Raw genomic sequence first — 16,476 nt, forward strand, 5'->3', positions numbered from 1 at the left:
AGAGAGAGAGAGAGAGAGAGAGAGTCAGATTTTTACTTTAGGAAGATCAATTGAACAAGAGTGTGTTGAAGTAGTGAGAGCCTGGAGACAGGATACCAATGTGCAGTCTATTGCCACAGTAGTCCATGTACAAGGTACATAAAGATCTGTACCAGAGTGGTGACAATATCAGAGGAGAGAAAACAAAGTATGAAAGAGATATTACAAAGGATAATCTATGGGACTTGGCAACAGATTAGAAATGGGAAGCTGATGACTGAGGATGTTCCCAGAGGCAATGGGAGCTTAGAGACCCTAAATCTATTGGACTGGGGCAATACCCATTCAGGGATTAAGGCTGGGTAAGAGTTGAAGAAGAGGGCGGCTAGGTGGCACAATGGATAGAGCACCCGCCCTGAAGTCAGGAGTACCTGAGTTCAAATCTGGCCTCAGATACTTCATAATGACCTAGCTGTGCGGTCTCGGGCAAGCCACTTAACCCCATTGCCTTGCAAAAAAACTAAAAAACAAAAAATTGAGGAAGAGAATGATCTCTTTAACTAAGTCAAAAAAAATTCAATCTGGGAGGGGAAGAACCAACTGGTTTCTGACCAGAATAGAATTAATTGCCATTTACATTCTCTGTGAGCTCTCAGAGTTCCAACAATGCCCAAAAGGCTGGGAATGGTGACATGCAATAGTTCACCTAGGTGAACTGGAAGACAGCCACAACTGGCCAAGGGTGACATTTAATATTCTACTCACATCTAAATTGCTCCACTCTTCTGTATCTAGGTAACTCCCTCTGAGTCACATGAGTCACATGAAATCTAAGAATGAGTGTTTTTTGTTGACTAATGCGGAAAGCCTGGAAAACTGCACACAACGATTACAAAAGAATAACAAGCTAAAACACTGAAATGGAATGTTGTGATATTATAAAGAAGTGTCGCCTCCTCCCCACCCTTTGCAGAGCTCTGATGTCTCAATGGGAAGCACTGACTGCGGGTCAGGTTTTTTGAAGTGTTTATTGATTTTGCTGATTTTTTTCTTTCTTCCTCCTTTGAAAGAAAAATTTCTTTGCTGTAAAATAGATAGTTTTTTGGGAGTTGGGCAGACAAGGGATTTGGGAAATAATATAGGCAATTTAAAAACAAAAATATAAGTAAAAATATCTATTTAAAAAAACTGTAGAATTTCAGGAACAAACAAAAGCTCTCCATATCTGGTAGGAGGCTTTTGAAGCGGCTACAGAAAGGATCATAATAGGATCTTGTTCTGCTGGTTTAAAGGGATGCATTCCTCACTTTTCAAATCCACATGCCCCACTGTCATGGAATCATTTTTCTTTCTTGGTCCATACTTCTTGTCTCTATCCTAACCTCTTTCATTCCCTTCCCCTTCTGTCTCCTGTTTCCAGTTTGTTGTTGTGTCCTATAGTGATCTCATTTTAGGTTTTCTTGGCAAAGATACTGTAGTGATTTGCCATTTCTTTCTCCTGTTCATTTTCCAGATGAAGAAACTGAGGCAAATGAGATTAAATGACTTTCTCAGGGTAACACTACTAAAAAGTCTGAAGAATTTGAATTTAGGTCCTCCTGATTCCAGGCCCATTGTTCTATCCACTGCACCAACTAGTTACCCAGGTTAGCAACCCCATTATACTTATTTATTTGCACAAAATCATATTTATACCTATTCGAAGGAAATTTTATTTTTTAAAAGTTGTACTGATAATAAAAAGACTTCTAAAAATAATCATTTACTGATGAAATTTTATTCTTGGGATGAAACATTATGCAAAAAAATCCATGTATTATTGGAGATAAAAGTTTTGCAATTTGGTGTAACAAAGATGACCTCGGGAATGCCCTTGTCTGGATAGAAGCGTCTCCTCTGGAGCTGGTCAGATGCACTTTGGTTTTGCTGGCAGGGACTATGGTCTGGCCAACACAACAGAATAAGGGGCTTCTCTGATGACTCTTGATACAATGGATTTTTTCAGGTATATTTTATAGCTTTTGAATTCCCTCCTAATTCATATGAAATATTTTACAATTTTTGTGAAACTGCTTACACAACCTCTATCAAGATGCTCACGAGATAGTAGCTTTCTATAAGTAGGGATTAAAGGGTACTGAGAAAATGTCTATTTCCCCATATCTTTTCCTCTTTAATTCAACTTGCTGAGGAATACCAAAGATCTCACAATTAGGAATTCATTTCTTTATGAATGATGTTTTTGTTCTTCATTCTCAAAGAAGACCATGGCATCAGGGTGGTCCTGATTGGATTTGAATGTGGGGGGGGGGGCTACGCTACGGCACCTGCCTCACTTTCTCCTCCAGCGTTATCTAGGTCCACTGGCCTGATATGGATCAGGATGACTGGAGATAGCCTTGGATGGGAGGCAATCAAGGTTAAGTCATTTGCCCAGGATCATACAACTAGTACCAAGTGTCTGAGATTGGATTCAAACTCCCTTCCTCCTGCCTCTAAGGTCAGTGCTCTATCCGCTGTACCACCTAGCTGCTGCCCCTTTGTGAACAGTACAATGTAAATATCCAAGGAAGAGGTATAATATTAGATCTCCTCAGAAAACATAGTTATGTGAATGGGAGCATGTTCCCAAAGGTTTAATGCAGCCTAAAGCTTTATCATGGTTTTTGTTTGCTTGCTTATTTTTTTTTTTGTTTTATACAAAATTGTCTCCTGAGAGATTTGAGATGGAAAGACCAAAAATGCAGTGGGTAGAGCTTCTACAATGGATACAGTGCCTCAGCCTGGAGTCAGGAAGACCTAAGTTTAAGTCTGGTCTCAGATGCTTCCTAGTTTTGTGATCCTGGGTAAGTCACTTAACCCTGTTTGCCTCATCTATAAAATAAGAAGAAAGGAAAGGACAACTTTGTCAAGAAAACTGCCAATGGGGCTTCGGAGAGTCAGACACAAGTGAAAATGGCCAAACAACACCATTAAAAGTAGGAACAGGCTTAGCCCTACCTGGTCTAAAATTATATTATAAAGCATCAGTCATCAAAACTGTTTGGTATTGGCTAAGAAATAGAGTGGTGGACCAGTGGAATAGACTAGGTACAACAGCAGGAGACGATTATAGTAATCTGCTGTTTGATAAACCCAAAGAGTCCAGCTATTGGGATAAAAACTCCCTCTGATAAAAACTGCTGGGAAAATTGAAAGTTAGTATGGCAGAAACTTAGATTTAGACTAACATCTAACACCCTTTACCAAGATAATATCCAAATGGTTACAGGACTTAGACATAAAAAACAATACTATAAGCAAATTAGAATGATCAAGGACTAGTTTACCTGTCAGATCTATAGACAGGGACGCAGTTTATGACTAAGGAAGAGATGGAGAACATCACCAAAAGCCAACTAGATGATTTCGATTACATTAAATTAAAAAGCTTTTGCACAGATAAAACCACTGTAACCAAGATCAAAAGAAATGTAGTAAATTGGGAAACAATCTTTACAACTAATGATTCTGACAAAGGACTCATTTCTAAAATATACAGAGAACTGAGTCATATTTTTAAAATGAAAAGCCATTCCCCAATTGACAAATGGTCAAAGGATATGCAAAGGCAATTTACAGATGAGGAGATCAAAGCAATCCATAGCCACATGAAAAATTGCTCTAAATCATTAGTTATTAGAGAAATGCAAATTAAAGCTTCTCCGAGGTACCAGCTCACACCTCTCATATTGGTCAATATGACCAGAAAGGATAATGATCATTGTTGGAAGGGTTGTGGGAAATCTGGGACACTATTACACTGTTGGTGGAGCTGTGAACTCATCCAACCCATCTGGAGAGGTATTTGAAACTATGCCCAAAGCACAACAAAAATGTGCATACCCTTTGACCCAGCAATACCACTACTGGGCCTATACCCTGAAGAGATGATGAAAAAGGGTAAAAACATCACTTGTGCAAAAATATTTATAGCAGCCCTGTTTGTGGTGGCAAAGAACTGGAAATCAAGAAAATGTTCTTCAATTGGGGAATGGCTTAGCAAACTGTGGTATATGTATGTCATGGAACACTATTGTTCTATTAGAAACCAGGAGGGATGGGATTTCAGAGAAGCCTGGAGGGATTTGCATGAACTGATGCTGAGTGAGATGAGCAGAACCAGAAAAACACTGTACACCCTAACATGGGGGTGATGTTCAACCTTGATGGATTTGCTCGTTCCATCAGTGCAACAACCAGGGACAATTTTGGGCTGTCTGCAAAGGAGAGTGCCATCTGTATCCAGATAAAGAGCCATGGACTTTGAACAAAGTTCAAGGACTATTCCTTTTAATTTAGGAAAAAACCCCAGATATCTTATTGTCTGATCTTGTTACCTCTTAGACTTCTTGTCTCTTCCTTAAGGATATGATTTCTCTCTTATCACACTCAATTTGAATCAATGTACAACACGGAAACAAAGTAAAGACTGACAGATTGCTTTCTGTGAGGGGGGGAGTAAGATTGGGGGGAAAATTGTAAAACTCAAATAATATCTTTATTTTTAGATTTTTCAAGGCAATGGGGTTAAGTGGCTTGCTCAAGGCCACACAGCTAGGTAATTATTAAGTGTCTGAGGTTGGATTTGAACTCAGGTACTCCTGACTCCAAGGCCAGTGCTCTATCCACTGCACCGCCTAGCTGCCCCTCAAATAATATCTTTAATTTAAAAAAAAGTCACTTAAAAAAAAAGTAGGTACAGACTTATGGAATGGACGTACATATAATTTAGTATCATCTCTGACCTATGCTGTTCGCACATTTCACGAATTCAGATGTTCTCAAAACACATGGCTCTTAAAATGGTTCTCTTCTCCAAAAAGGATATAGCTCCAGCAAGTACCTCCCTAGGAATAGTCAACATCCAAACCTGACTGGACAGAAATACCCTTTTCGTGATTATTTTTCAATTCCCTGTCCTCAGGGAAAAAGCTCAAAGAAGAGGTGGTAAGGACTTGAGATCCTGTTTCAATTTCATTTGGGCAAAACCATTCTCTCATTGTCCTACATATATAGTCAATATTGCTGTTGTCTCCTCATTTGAAGTCTGAGGGAGAGATGGTCAAATTTCAATATGTGTGTGTGTGTGTGTGTGTGTGTGTGTGTGTGTGTGTGTGAGAGAGAGAGAGAGAGAGAGAGAGAGAGAGAGAGAGAGAGAGAGAGAAACACAGAGACAGAGAGAAACAAAGAGAAAATTTCTCTTAAAATCTAATGAGTTAAAAAAAATCTAATGAGTAAATGGCTCCTCTCACAATTCTCTTTAAAAAAAGCATCCCTCCCTTCTCCCAATAGTGAACAAGGAAGGGATGAACCAAGAGTCATTGGTCATGAATGTTTTTTATTAAGAGTCCAGAGTTCACGTGCCACTGTGAGTGATCCCAGTGACTGTTTAGCACCATTACCTGTCATTAAACCTACATGTCTTCTAAGGGGATCTTTTAGCAAGAACCAGAACATATATTCCATGGAATTGCTCCAATTAGAAGAGTAACTCAAGAGAATAAATAATGTCTACATTTCAGGGATCTTGGTGAGGCCAATAGGGAGGAACATTTAAGCCAGAGAAGTTTTCTTACTTGCAAATTGAATCCTATCCCATCTGGATGACTGACTATTTAATTGCAGGTCTTTCCTATCCATCAACCTCAATAAATAATGGAATAACTATGTTCCTTAGAAATATGCTGATTTATAAAATCTCTAGTGTAAGGGACTAACTAAATCTGGCCAGATTATACCCCTTTCCCTGGAAGGAAGGAGGGAAACAGAGACAGAGGGAACTAGAGTGACTGATGAATCCATAAAAGTACACACTAACCTTTAAAAGATTTGACCCACCCAAACTTTGCATGAGTCTTTTTTTTTTTAAGGCTTTTGCAAGGCAATGGGGGTTAAGTGGCTTGCCCAAGGCCACACAGCTAGGTCATTATTCAGTGTCTGAGGTTGGATTTGAACTCAGGTACTCTTGACTCCAAGGCCAGTGCACTATCTACTGCACCACCTAGCTGCCCCAACTTTGCATGAATCTTTACCTAGCTTACTCACTTTAAGGATACTCAGAGCTTCCTGGGTTTACCTACCCTAGATTGGTAATCTCCAAAAAAATCTTCATAGCTCTGGGTCTTAGTATAAAGCCCAAGTATTAGGAGGAGTCACTCTGGTGTCTGCAATCCTGGCCAATTTGAACAGCCCCCAGACTCCATGTTATAATCACCTATGCCAACCAGGAAAATGGGATCCAAGACTGATATGTGACCTCCTTACAGCTTTCATTTTAAAATCAATTAACCTATAGTTAGATAGGTTCCCCCTGCTTTATACTTTGCTCTCTCCTCAAATCCAAACATACCTTACAAGGATCTGGCAATCTTAACAGATAAAAGACCTCAATTTTCTAACTTGCAAAAGGAGAGTATTAACCTAGATAGCATTTGACATACCCTCCCAGCTCTAATTATAAAAATAATTCAAAGACCGTGTCTTGTTGATTAATGTACTGCATATGACACTTGATTTCAGATATTATGTTTATGGATTGTCTTGAGAAACATAAGTTGATCCTCACAAAACTACCTGAACTATTGGAAATAAAGGGTTTTTGTTTTTCTTCACTATTTCTCAATATCTAATGTAAATGAGTTATCAAATGATATTTCAGTAAGGAATAGAAAGTTTATGTTTTAAGTCAATAAACACAAGAAGCAAAAATAAATATTTCCTAAGACAATTTTATATTAGTCAATGTTTCAACTATCTACCAATAGGTTAATAAATTAAATTTTAAAAACGTCAACAACCCAATGCACTGATTGATATATGCTCTGGTAATAAGACTGTTAAGTGGCCCTTTGAAGAGACAATGATCCTTAGCCCTTGGGAAGATCTGGGTTCAAGTCTCATCTCAGCAGAGGGACTTTCTTTATTAGACATTTGTTTGCTCAACAGATGAAAGCACAAGACTCAAGAGGGGAAAGAAATGACATTCTGAAAGTTTTTTTAAGTATTTAAGTATAATTTGAGGGAGTGGCATATGAGAACCAAATTTTCCAAATGACTCTTGATTTATCACTTAGGTTTCTAAACTTTCCTTGTTATTTCTTTATTATCTAACATGAATATTATATCCATATGCTAACCATATTTCTAAATGTCTAAGGCTGCTTGGTGAAAGCTTAACAATGCCAATTATTATGACTCAACTTCTACTTTGAGAGTCCCGCTGGATGATGTCCAGTAATGCATCAGTCAATTAAATCACTCAAGATAGGTTCACTTCTTGGAAATACTCTCTAGTCACTTAGTTGGGAAAAGTATAAATCCTGGAGAAAATTGATTAATCAGCTAGCTTGATCCTTTTATAGATAAGAAATCTGAGACTTGTAGAGAAATTCATAAACTTATTTCTAAAAGTTTAGAAGAAAAAAATTGGGGTGTATTGATTGAGAGTCAGAGTGATGAATGTCGAACTTTTCCAACTCTTTGGTCTCAAGACCCCTTGACACTCTCAAAAAATTCTTGAGCTTTCCTTGTGACCAAGAGTTTCTGTTTTATGAATGTTATATCTATCTATATTTCCCACATTAAAAGTTGAATTTTAAATATTTATTAAATTCAAAATAACAATAACAATCTGTTAAAGAAAATAACATTCTTTTGTGAAAAAAACTTTTTCAAAACAAAAAAACATTGTAAGTGGCATTGTTTTTGCATATTTTCAATGAACTTTCTAATGTCTGGCTTAAGAGAAAACAACTGAATTCTCATATCTAATTCTGTATTCAACCTGTTGGGATATATATTGGTGTGGTTGAAGTATAGTGCTAAGTCACTGACAGAGGCTGAATTTGAACCCAGTCATTCTAATTGCACATCTAGTTTTGTTTTTTCCCCACTATACATTGATGCAAGTAGGAGAAATATTATAATAATTATCATCAACCTCATTGCAATCTAAGACTAAGGCTCAGTGATAGATCACAGTCATAAAATTAATTTGAGAAACCAGGATAAAGACTCTAGGGACCCACACTCGCTTGCTGAGAATCTTTCCATGTCTTTCCTGGGCAAAACTACTAAGGAATTGATACATATACTGGCTACGTGATCCTGGACCAATACCTTGACTTCTGGGCAATTCTCTAAGGCAACAAGATTAAAGCTCTGGGATGAAATAAAAAGACCCCCCCCAAAACCCTAAGTTAAGAAACTTACAGTCTAATGGGAGAAGACAATATGCAAACAATTTAATCCAACAAGGCAGCTAGAGGAGAAATGAGAGATATCCAACAGAGAGAAGGTCAGTACCCAGTCAAATGTCTGAATATTGATGGGGATTGGGAAAGGTTGCTTGGAAGACAGTTTTTAGCTGGGACTTGAAGGAAATCAGACCATCCTGGAAACAATGAGACTTGGGAGTTGAGTAGTTCTTAGCTTAGAAGTTGCCAGAAGAAACTGGCTTGAATTGGCAGGGGAAATTTCCTTCTCCGGGGATTCTTTATGTCAATGAAATTAGAGATTAGAAATTTTTCTTCTTTCTTATAAAATCTGTTCATATTAGGACCTTTAAATTTGTCTTGTATTTTGTCATATGGGGAAAAAAAAGCATTCTTGCTTTGCAATCTTAGTTATACATTCTTTTTTGTCTTTGACATTGTCATGGGGCGGGGGGATTCCTTTCATTGTGATCCAGGCTAATTTTTTTTCTTCCTGGATAAAAAAAAACAAAACCCTAGAATTTGACCAACCCTTTGGTAGAATCCCATTCTGACTTTCCAAGAGGAACAGTAGAAGAAATTAGAAATTAGTCCTTAATATTCTCTTGTCTTTATATACTAGGAAGACAGCAAGGTGTGATATATAGAACTATGGGGGCAGCTAGGTGGCACAATGAATAGAGCACTGGCCCTGTAGTCAGGAGTACCTGAGTTCAAATGCGGCCTCAGACACTTACCAAGTACCTAGCTGTGTGACCTTGGGCGAGTCACTTAACCCCATTGCCTTGCAAAAAACCTAAAAAAAAAAGAATAATATGTAGAACTATGAACTTGGAGTCAGGAAGACTTGGGTTTGAATTCTGTCTCAGACACTAGCTATATGACCCTGGGCAAGTAATTTAATTTCTCTAGATCTGTTTCTCCATCTGGGAAAAAAAGGGGGTAGGACTATAAGATCCCTTTCAATTCTATATTTATAATCTTATGTATGAGTTCAGGAAATGCAATGGTAGTTAATTATCCCTTTTCATAAAAATAATGCTGCTAGAGACTTCTAATGTATCCATGGTTTCAGATGCTGTAACTGTTATTAGCAGAAAATTCAACTTTTCTAAGGGGATAGTTGGACATGCATGGACACTGTGGTTCATGGGACATGAGAAAGGAGCTCCAGTGACACCAGGTGGCTCCCTGGGAGAGGGGGTGTCTCACTAGACTCACTAACCTGTCATTCCAATCCCCCCCCTCAAACCCTCCCCCCCCAAAAAACCCCAAGAAACTAGACCATACAGGGTCAGACAGCTAAAGAAAAGCACTGGGACAGCCTCCTTTCTGGAGAGAAGTCAGTCATAGCTAGTAGGCTGGAATTTTTCCCAAAGTGGTTTCCTAGCTAAAAACCATCTCGACTGAAAGTCTTCCATGGGAAACAAGACAACTGAACTCCATCTCCAAGGCCTGTGCTGAGACCTTTTTGGAACTGAACAGTTTTGGTTGAGAACGACAATTCTGCAGATGTTCAATGTTTGCTTTCCACCCTCCTGAGCCGTTTTCATCTTTGTCTTCTCAGGAATCTACTGTTCCTCTTGGAAAGTCAGAATGGGATTCTACCAAAGGGTTGGTCAAATTCTAGGGTTTTTTTGGGGGGTTTCTTTTATCCAGGAAGAAAACAAATTAGCCTGGATCACAATCAAAGGAATCCCCACCCCGCCATGACAATGTCAAAGACAAAAAGTAATGTATGACTAAGATTGCAAAGCAAGAATGCTTTTTTCCCCATATGACAAAATACAAGACAAATTTAAAGGTCCTAATATGAACAAATTTTATAAGAAAGAAGAAAAATAAAAACAGAAAGTCACAGAGAACAGAAATTAAGTCCTAATAGTAGAGATGGAAATTTTTTTTTAACTTATAGCTGTAGCTCCTCTTACTTTGTATTCTGGAAGTGTTGTCAACAGCCTAAACCTGAGATTCTCATTCTTCTCTAAACCATCCTCACATCTGCTAAATTGATATTCCTTAAACATATGACTGACCATATTCCCCTCCCTCTAATCCTGTCCCACACTCAAAAAATTCCAGTCACTCCTTATTTTTCTAAGAATAAAATGTAAATGTCTGACTAGGTGGCTCAGTGGATAGAACACTAGACCCGGAGTCAGGAAGATCTGATTTTAAATTTGATTTGTGTGACTTTGGGCAAATCACTTCATTTCTGTTTGCCTTAATCCACTGGAGAAGGAAATGGCCAACCATTCCAGTATCTTTACCAAGAATACCTTACGGAGAGTAATTGGTATGCTGTGGTACACAGGAGCACAACGAGTTAGACAACTAAGCAACTGAATAACAACAGGAACATAAGCCTGCTCTATATTATATATTTTATATACATATATATATATATAAAGATACACAATATACACACATACTGTGTGTTCACATGTGTATGTGTGTGTGTGTGTGTGAGTGTGTATTTGAGCATCACACTCACACCCATACACACTCAGAGTCTGGTTCCTGTCTACTTTTCCAGGTCTTTTTGTACATTCACTTTTTATTTTTTTTAACATTTTGCAAGGCAATGGGGTTAAGTGGCTTGCCCAAGGTCACACAGTTAGGTAATTATTAAGTGTCTGAGGCTGGATTTGAACTCAGGTACTCCTGACTCCAGGGCCTGTGCTCTATCCACTGTGCCACCTAGCTGCCCGTATCCCATATGCTTTTGAGAGTTATATTCCTGTCCACAAGAAACTTCATACTTTAATTGAGGGAAGCAGGATATAGTCAAGAAAAAGAACTATTTATAGAAAAAAATCAATGGACAGCAAATATTATATGTAAAAATCTCATGTACCCTATATGAGGTAATGCCAAACACAGAATCAAGAACATCGAATTTAAATCCCACTTCTGACTCCAAACTAGCTATGTGACTCTATGGGCAAGCCTCTCTGTGCTTCAGATAGCACCCTGGGAGTTAGGCATTAAGTCAAAGAAGATTTTCAGTCTCCCCCCTGGAATTTTTTCTCATCGTATTGTAAAGAAAAAAATTGTTATGATGAAACTCTATATTGCTCAGTACAATTCAAGAATGTTAGCATATAATTAGGTATAGTACAGACAAATAATAAAAACAGAGAGAGTTAAAAAAATTCTTCTTTCCAGGTCTCAGGGTCTTCATTTTTCAAGTGAGGGGATTGAACCAAGTGAATTTTTTTTTGTTAGGTTTTTGCCAGGCAAATGGGGTTAAGTGGCTTGCCCAAGGCCACATGGCTAGGTAATTATTAAGTGACTGAGACCGGATTTGAACCCAGGTACTCCTGACTCCAGGGCCGGCGATTTATCCACTGTGCCACCTAGCTGCCCCCAAACCAGGTGACTTTTGATGTTCTGAAATCCAGGGAAATATAACAAAAGGGATCTGAGGTGGGCTTTGTAGAATTTTTCTTTTTTTTTGAGAAATAATTAATTTTGAGCTGTTTTTTTTCAAGTGTATCCCAGGTTTTTTTTTGTTTGAACAAAATCAAAACTTCTGCTTAATAAGAATTTGCTATTTATTTATTTGCTTTATCATATTTGCTTTATTAATTCTCTTGGAATTTCTTTTTTAAATTAAATATTTTATTTATTTTTAAAACTTCATGCAATAGTAGTTTTCAACAATCATTTTTTTTTGCAAGGTTTAAGTTTTATAAATTTCTACCTCCATTCCTTCCTTTCCTGACAGAAAGCAATCTAATATAGACTATCCAGGTATAAGCATGTTAAATACAGATCAATATTAATCATATTGTGAAAGAAGAATCAAATTCAAATGGATAAATATATAGAGAAAAAGACATAATACATAAGACAACTTTAAAAATGGAAGATAGTAAGCTTTGGTCTGCATTTAAACTCCACAGTTCCCTCTTGTCATTTTTCATCACAAGTCTTTTAGAATTTGATTATTGTACTGTGGAAATGAAAAAGTCCACGGTAGTTGATTGTCATCCAATGTTGCTGTTAGTGTGTAATGCTTTTCTGGTTCTGCTCACTTTACTCAGCATCAGTTCATGCAAGTCTTTCCAGGTTATTCTAAAACCCCATCCCTCATGGTTTCTAATAGACCAATAGTGTTCCATCACATTCATATGCTACAATTGGTTCAGTCATTCCCCAAATGATGGGCATTCCTTCAATTTCCAATACTTTGCCACTATGAAAAGAGCTGGTATAAATATTTTTATACATGTGGGGTTTTTTACCCTTTTTAATGATCTCTTTGAATACAACTCAGTAGTGGTATATAGATGGATCAAAGGGTATGCACATTTTTATTGCCCTTTGGGTATAATTCCAAATTGCTCTCCAGAAAAAATTGGATCAGTTTACAATTCTACCAATAATGCATCAATGTCCCAGATTTTCCATATCCTCTCCAACATTGATCATTATCCTTTTTAGTCATATTGGCCAATCTGAGAGTTGTAAGATGGTTCCTCAGAGATGCTTTAATTTGAATTTCTCTAATCAATAATGATTTAGAGCAATTTTTCATGACTATAGATAGCTTTGATGTCTTTGAGAATTGCCTTTCCATATCCTTTGCCCAGTTATTTAGATCTGCTTTTATTTGCGTGAAAAGTATTTTATATTTGTTTTCATATAATTTCTGAGTCTGCCTTGGCAGGTAGACTGCCAAGTATTTTATGTTGTCTTCAGTTATTTTAAATGGAATTTCTCTATGTCTTGCTGCTGTGTCTTGTTAGTAATATATGGAAATGCTGAGGATTTATGTGGGTTTATTTTATATCCTGAAACTTTGCTAAAGTTGCTAATTGTTTCCAGTAGTTTTTAAGATGATATTTTTAGGGTCTTAGAATTTCTTCTAAAGAATTACTAGCTCTCCAGATCTCAACATATTCATTTTAGGGATATTCCAATTACCCTAAGTCCAAGTTCTGGAATTACTGGGTATCTTATCCACACCACCCAAACAGAACTCTGAGGAGAAATCAGATCTCAGAAACCTACTATCTCTCCAAGAAGGCATACCTCTATCTTCCAACTTAGTTTTGAAAAAAGTGCTATTGGGTGGGGAGAGAGAGAGAGAGACAGAGAGACAGAGAGAGAGAGAGAGAGAGAGAGAGAGAGAGAGAGAGAGAGAGAGAGAGAGAGAGAGAGAGAGAGACAGAGACAGAGAGAGACAGAGAGACACAGAGAGAGACAGAGAGAGACAGAGACAGAGAGAGACAGACAGAGAGAGATAGCAAAACAGAAAGACAGAGACACATCCATGTTATTTCTTCATATTAAATGGATATAAATTTGACAATGCTATTTTGACTCTTATCATAGCCTTCCTGCAGAGAAGGAAACCGTATTTATGCATCTATTAGTTACAAGAGTATTTTAGATCATTTAAGGGTATCCTTGACATTAACTCATACATTATCATACAGACTTTAGAAAAACTTTAGTATTTTTATCTTTGAAATCCAAATTTGGATCTGAAATTGATTATGAAGGAACTTTATTGTACTTTTAGAGTTGTGAATTTGTTTTCCTTTGTAGTTGGTTCTATTTTTTTAAATAGCTCATGCAAAGAAAAATTTGATGAATTTCTTATTGCTAGATTCTGCTTCCTTCCATTCATTTCTGACCAACATTCTCCAAACCAAAATCTGACCTCAGAAATTTTCTAGTTGTGTAACCCTGAGCAAGTCACTTAACCCTGACTGTCTCCCATCCAGGACCACCTCCACTTGTCCTGATCCATATCTGGCCACTGGACCCAGATGGTTCTGGAAGAGAAAGTGAGGTTGTTGACTTAGCACAGCCCCTCTCCCCACTCAGGCCCAAGTCACATGCCTGTCATGGCCTCATCTCCCTGATGTCATAGTATCACCTCCCTGATGTCATGGTCTTCTTTGAGAACGAAGGACAAAACATTATCATTATAATTCTTCCTAACAATTTACATTCATCCCCAACCAATCAGGTCATAAGCAATGACCAAGGGGTATCACATCCCTGATGTCATGGTCTTCTTTGAGAACAAAGGACACATAATGTCTTCAGCAACATTGAACAAAGAACACATAATGGCATCAGCAACATTTTTCCCTAGTCTAATTCCAGTATCATTTTCTTCATGATGCCTTCCCTGATGTCCACTATAAAGATGTGTTGCCCCAAGACTTTCTTGCCCACTGAGAACATACCCTTTGGCATGAATGATGACTTTCCCTCTGTTTTTAATTTGTACTCTGTCTTGTGATTCAGTAATTCACTGTCAAGTGATACTGGTGACAGGATTGCCTGTGAGGCAATCTCATAAAAAATCTTAATGCATTCTTCTCCTCATTATCTGGGGGAGAAGTGAGCACCCTTAGAACTGCCTCTCAGAGAGTTTACTAACTAATGGTTTACTAACAGGTCACCAACTGAGGAAGGCAGTGTGGAACAATGGAAAGACTTCTGACTCTAGAAGGGTTTTTTACTTGTGAATCTTGAGCAGGTAATTGATCTCAGTTTTCTTATTTGTAAAATGAGGAGGTATTGAAAATGTGACCTCCAGGATTCATTCAAGCTCTGAATCTATGAGTTTAAAGCCTAATTTTGCCATCTAATACCTACATGACCTTGACCAAGTCATTTCTCAGTTTCTCAGTTTCCTCTTGCTCATAATGAGGGAATTGAATTAGATGACCACTGATGTCCCAGAGCTAAGTCCTCTTAAGATTATCATGTGGTCAGTTTTATCAGTTCTAAACAAGAAATAGAGAACTCCTCTAAACCTTAGTATGAACATTAATCAGACTAGACCCTAAAGCCAAAAGTAAACATTTATTAAGTGGTTACCACATACAAAGGCAGCAGGGATCTTGGAATTGTGAAGGCCTGATGGGGTTCAAAATATATACTAGTTATAAGACTTTAGACAAGACTCTTATTTAATCCCTTACTATCTTATATAATCCTCCCCCAAATTTCAGAGTAGATTCTAACCTTCAATCATAAAAGGAATTTCTTCTCTGGCCTTTCCCCTGGCACCCCACCCTAGTTATGTCTCTGCTCAGGAAATGCATTAAATACTGTAAACATGCCTCCTTTCTTCAAGAAACCTTCAAACAGTTCCTTTCTTCAGTGAACTGACTTTATCCTTGTATGCCATCCCAGGAAGATATTTTTTTAAAATTAAACAAACACATAGAACATAATAGCAAAAGTAAATAATACTACTACTACTATGGACAAAAGTTTCATTTAGTTCTTAAAACTCATGATTTTTAGTTGGGGAGAGGGGTACTGAATCCTTAAGGAGGTGTTTTGATATGTTAATTATTGCTCTTCCCAACAGAAAAGAACCTTTACCCTAACGGGGCAGTCAAGCTTCGAGTGAAACACTTGGAGTAAAAGAAGATGTAAATTCAAATTTTCTCTCGGACACTTCTAGTCATATAATCTGGGGTGGATCACTTAATGTCTTTTGGTCTGATTTCCTCATCTGTAAAATACTAAGCATTAAACTGTTTCTGCGTGTTCTTGGGAGGAATAAATGAATTAATATTCATAAAACATTAAAATGTTAGTTATTATTATTAACCTCCAAAATTTTTCCTAACACCAGGATTAACCAGGGAAAAATCAGAAGACAAAAGCTTCTAGTTCATGGCTGGTTATATCTATAGATTAAAAAGAATGTTTTATTTGACTTTGAAATAGCATTATTATAACAAAGTTTTGTTATAACAGTCAGAAGTTGACCTGAAGAGAGTTACTCGATGAGTTTTCTCAAATTCATTGGGAAGTCTCATGGTGGCAATTGTGCTGTCTCTTATTGCTAGACTCCGCTTCCTTCCATTCATTTCTGACCACCATTCTCCAAACCAAAATCTGACCTCAGACAAAAGTTTTCACCAAGGACATGCCAACCCTTCCCTTTGCATACCAAATCAACTTAACTATGCATTATCAAGAGTTGAAACATGATCTCTCTAGTCCTCAGAATGTTCTCGTTCTCAAAATATCTCATGACTTCTGACAGAAGAGAATGCAAAATTACAAGAGTAAAGCCATGTAGAAACAAGATCCCCTAGAAACCACCATTCTAACAGGAAGATATCCCCTCTCCCTCTCTTACTCTTTCCTTCTCTCTATAACAGAAGTAGAACAGGGTACCTTACAAACATCCATAGTGCCATTCTTTGCTCCTAAATGCTGCCTTCTGGCGGCCCCAGAGAAGAGGAGAAGC

The sequence above is a fragment of the Macrotis lagotis genome, chromosome 6 (genome assembly GCF_037893015.1).
Source record: "Macrotis lagotis isolate mMagLag1 chromosome 6, bilby.v1.9.chrom.fasta, whole genome shotgun sequence".
Lineage (NCBI taxonomy): Eukaryota > Metazoa > Chordata > Mammalia > Peramelemorphia > Peramelidae > Macrotis > Macrotis lagotis.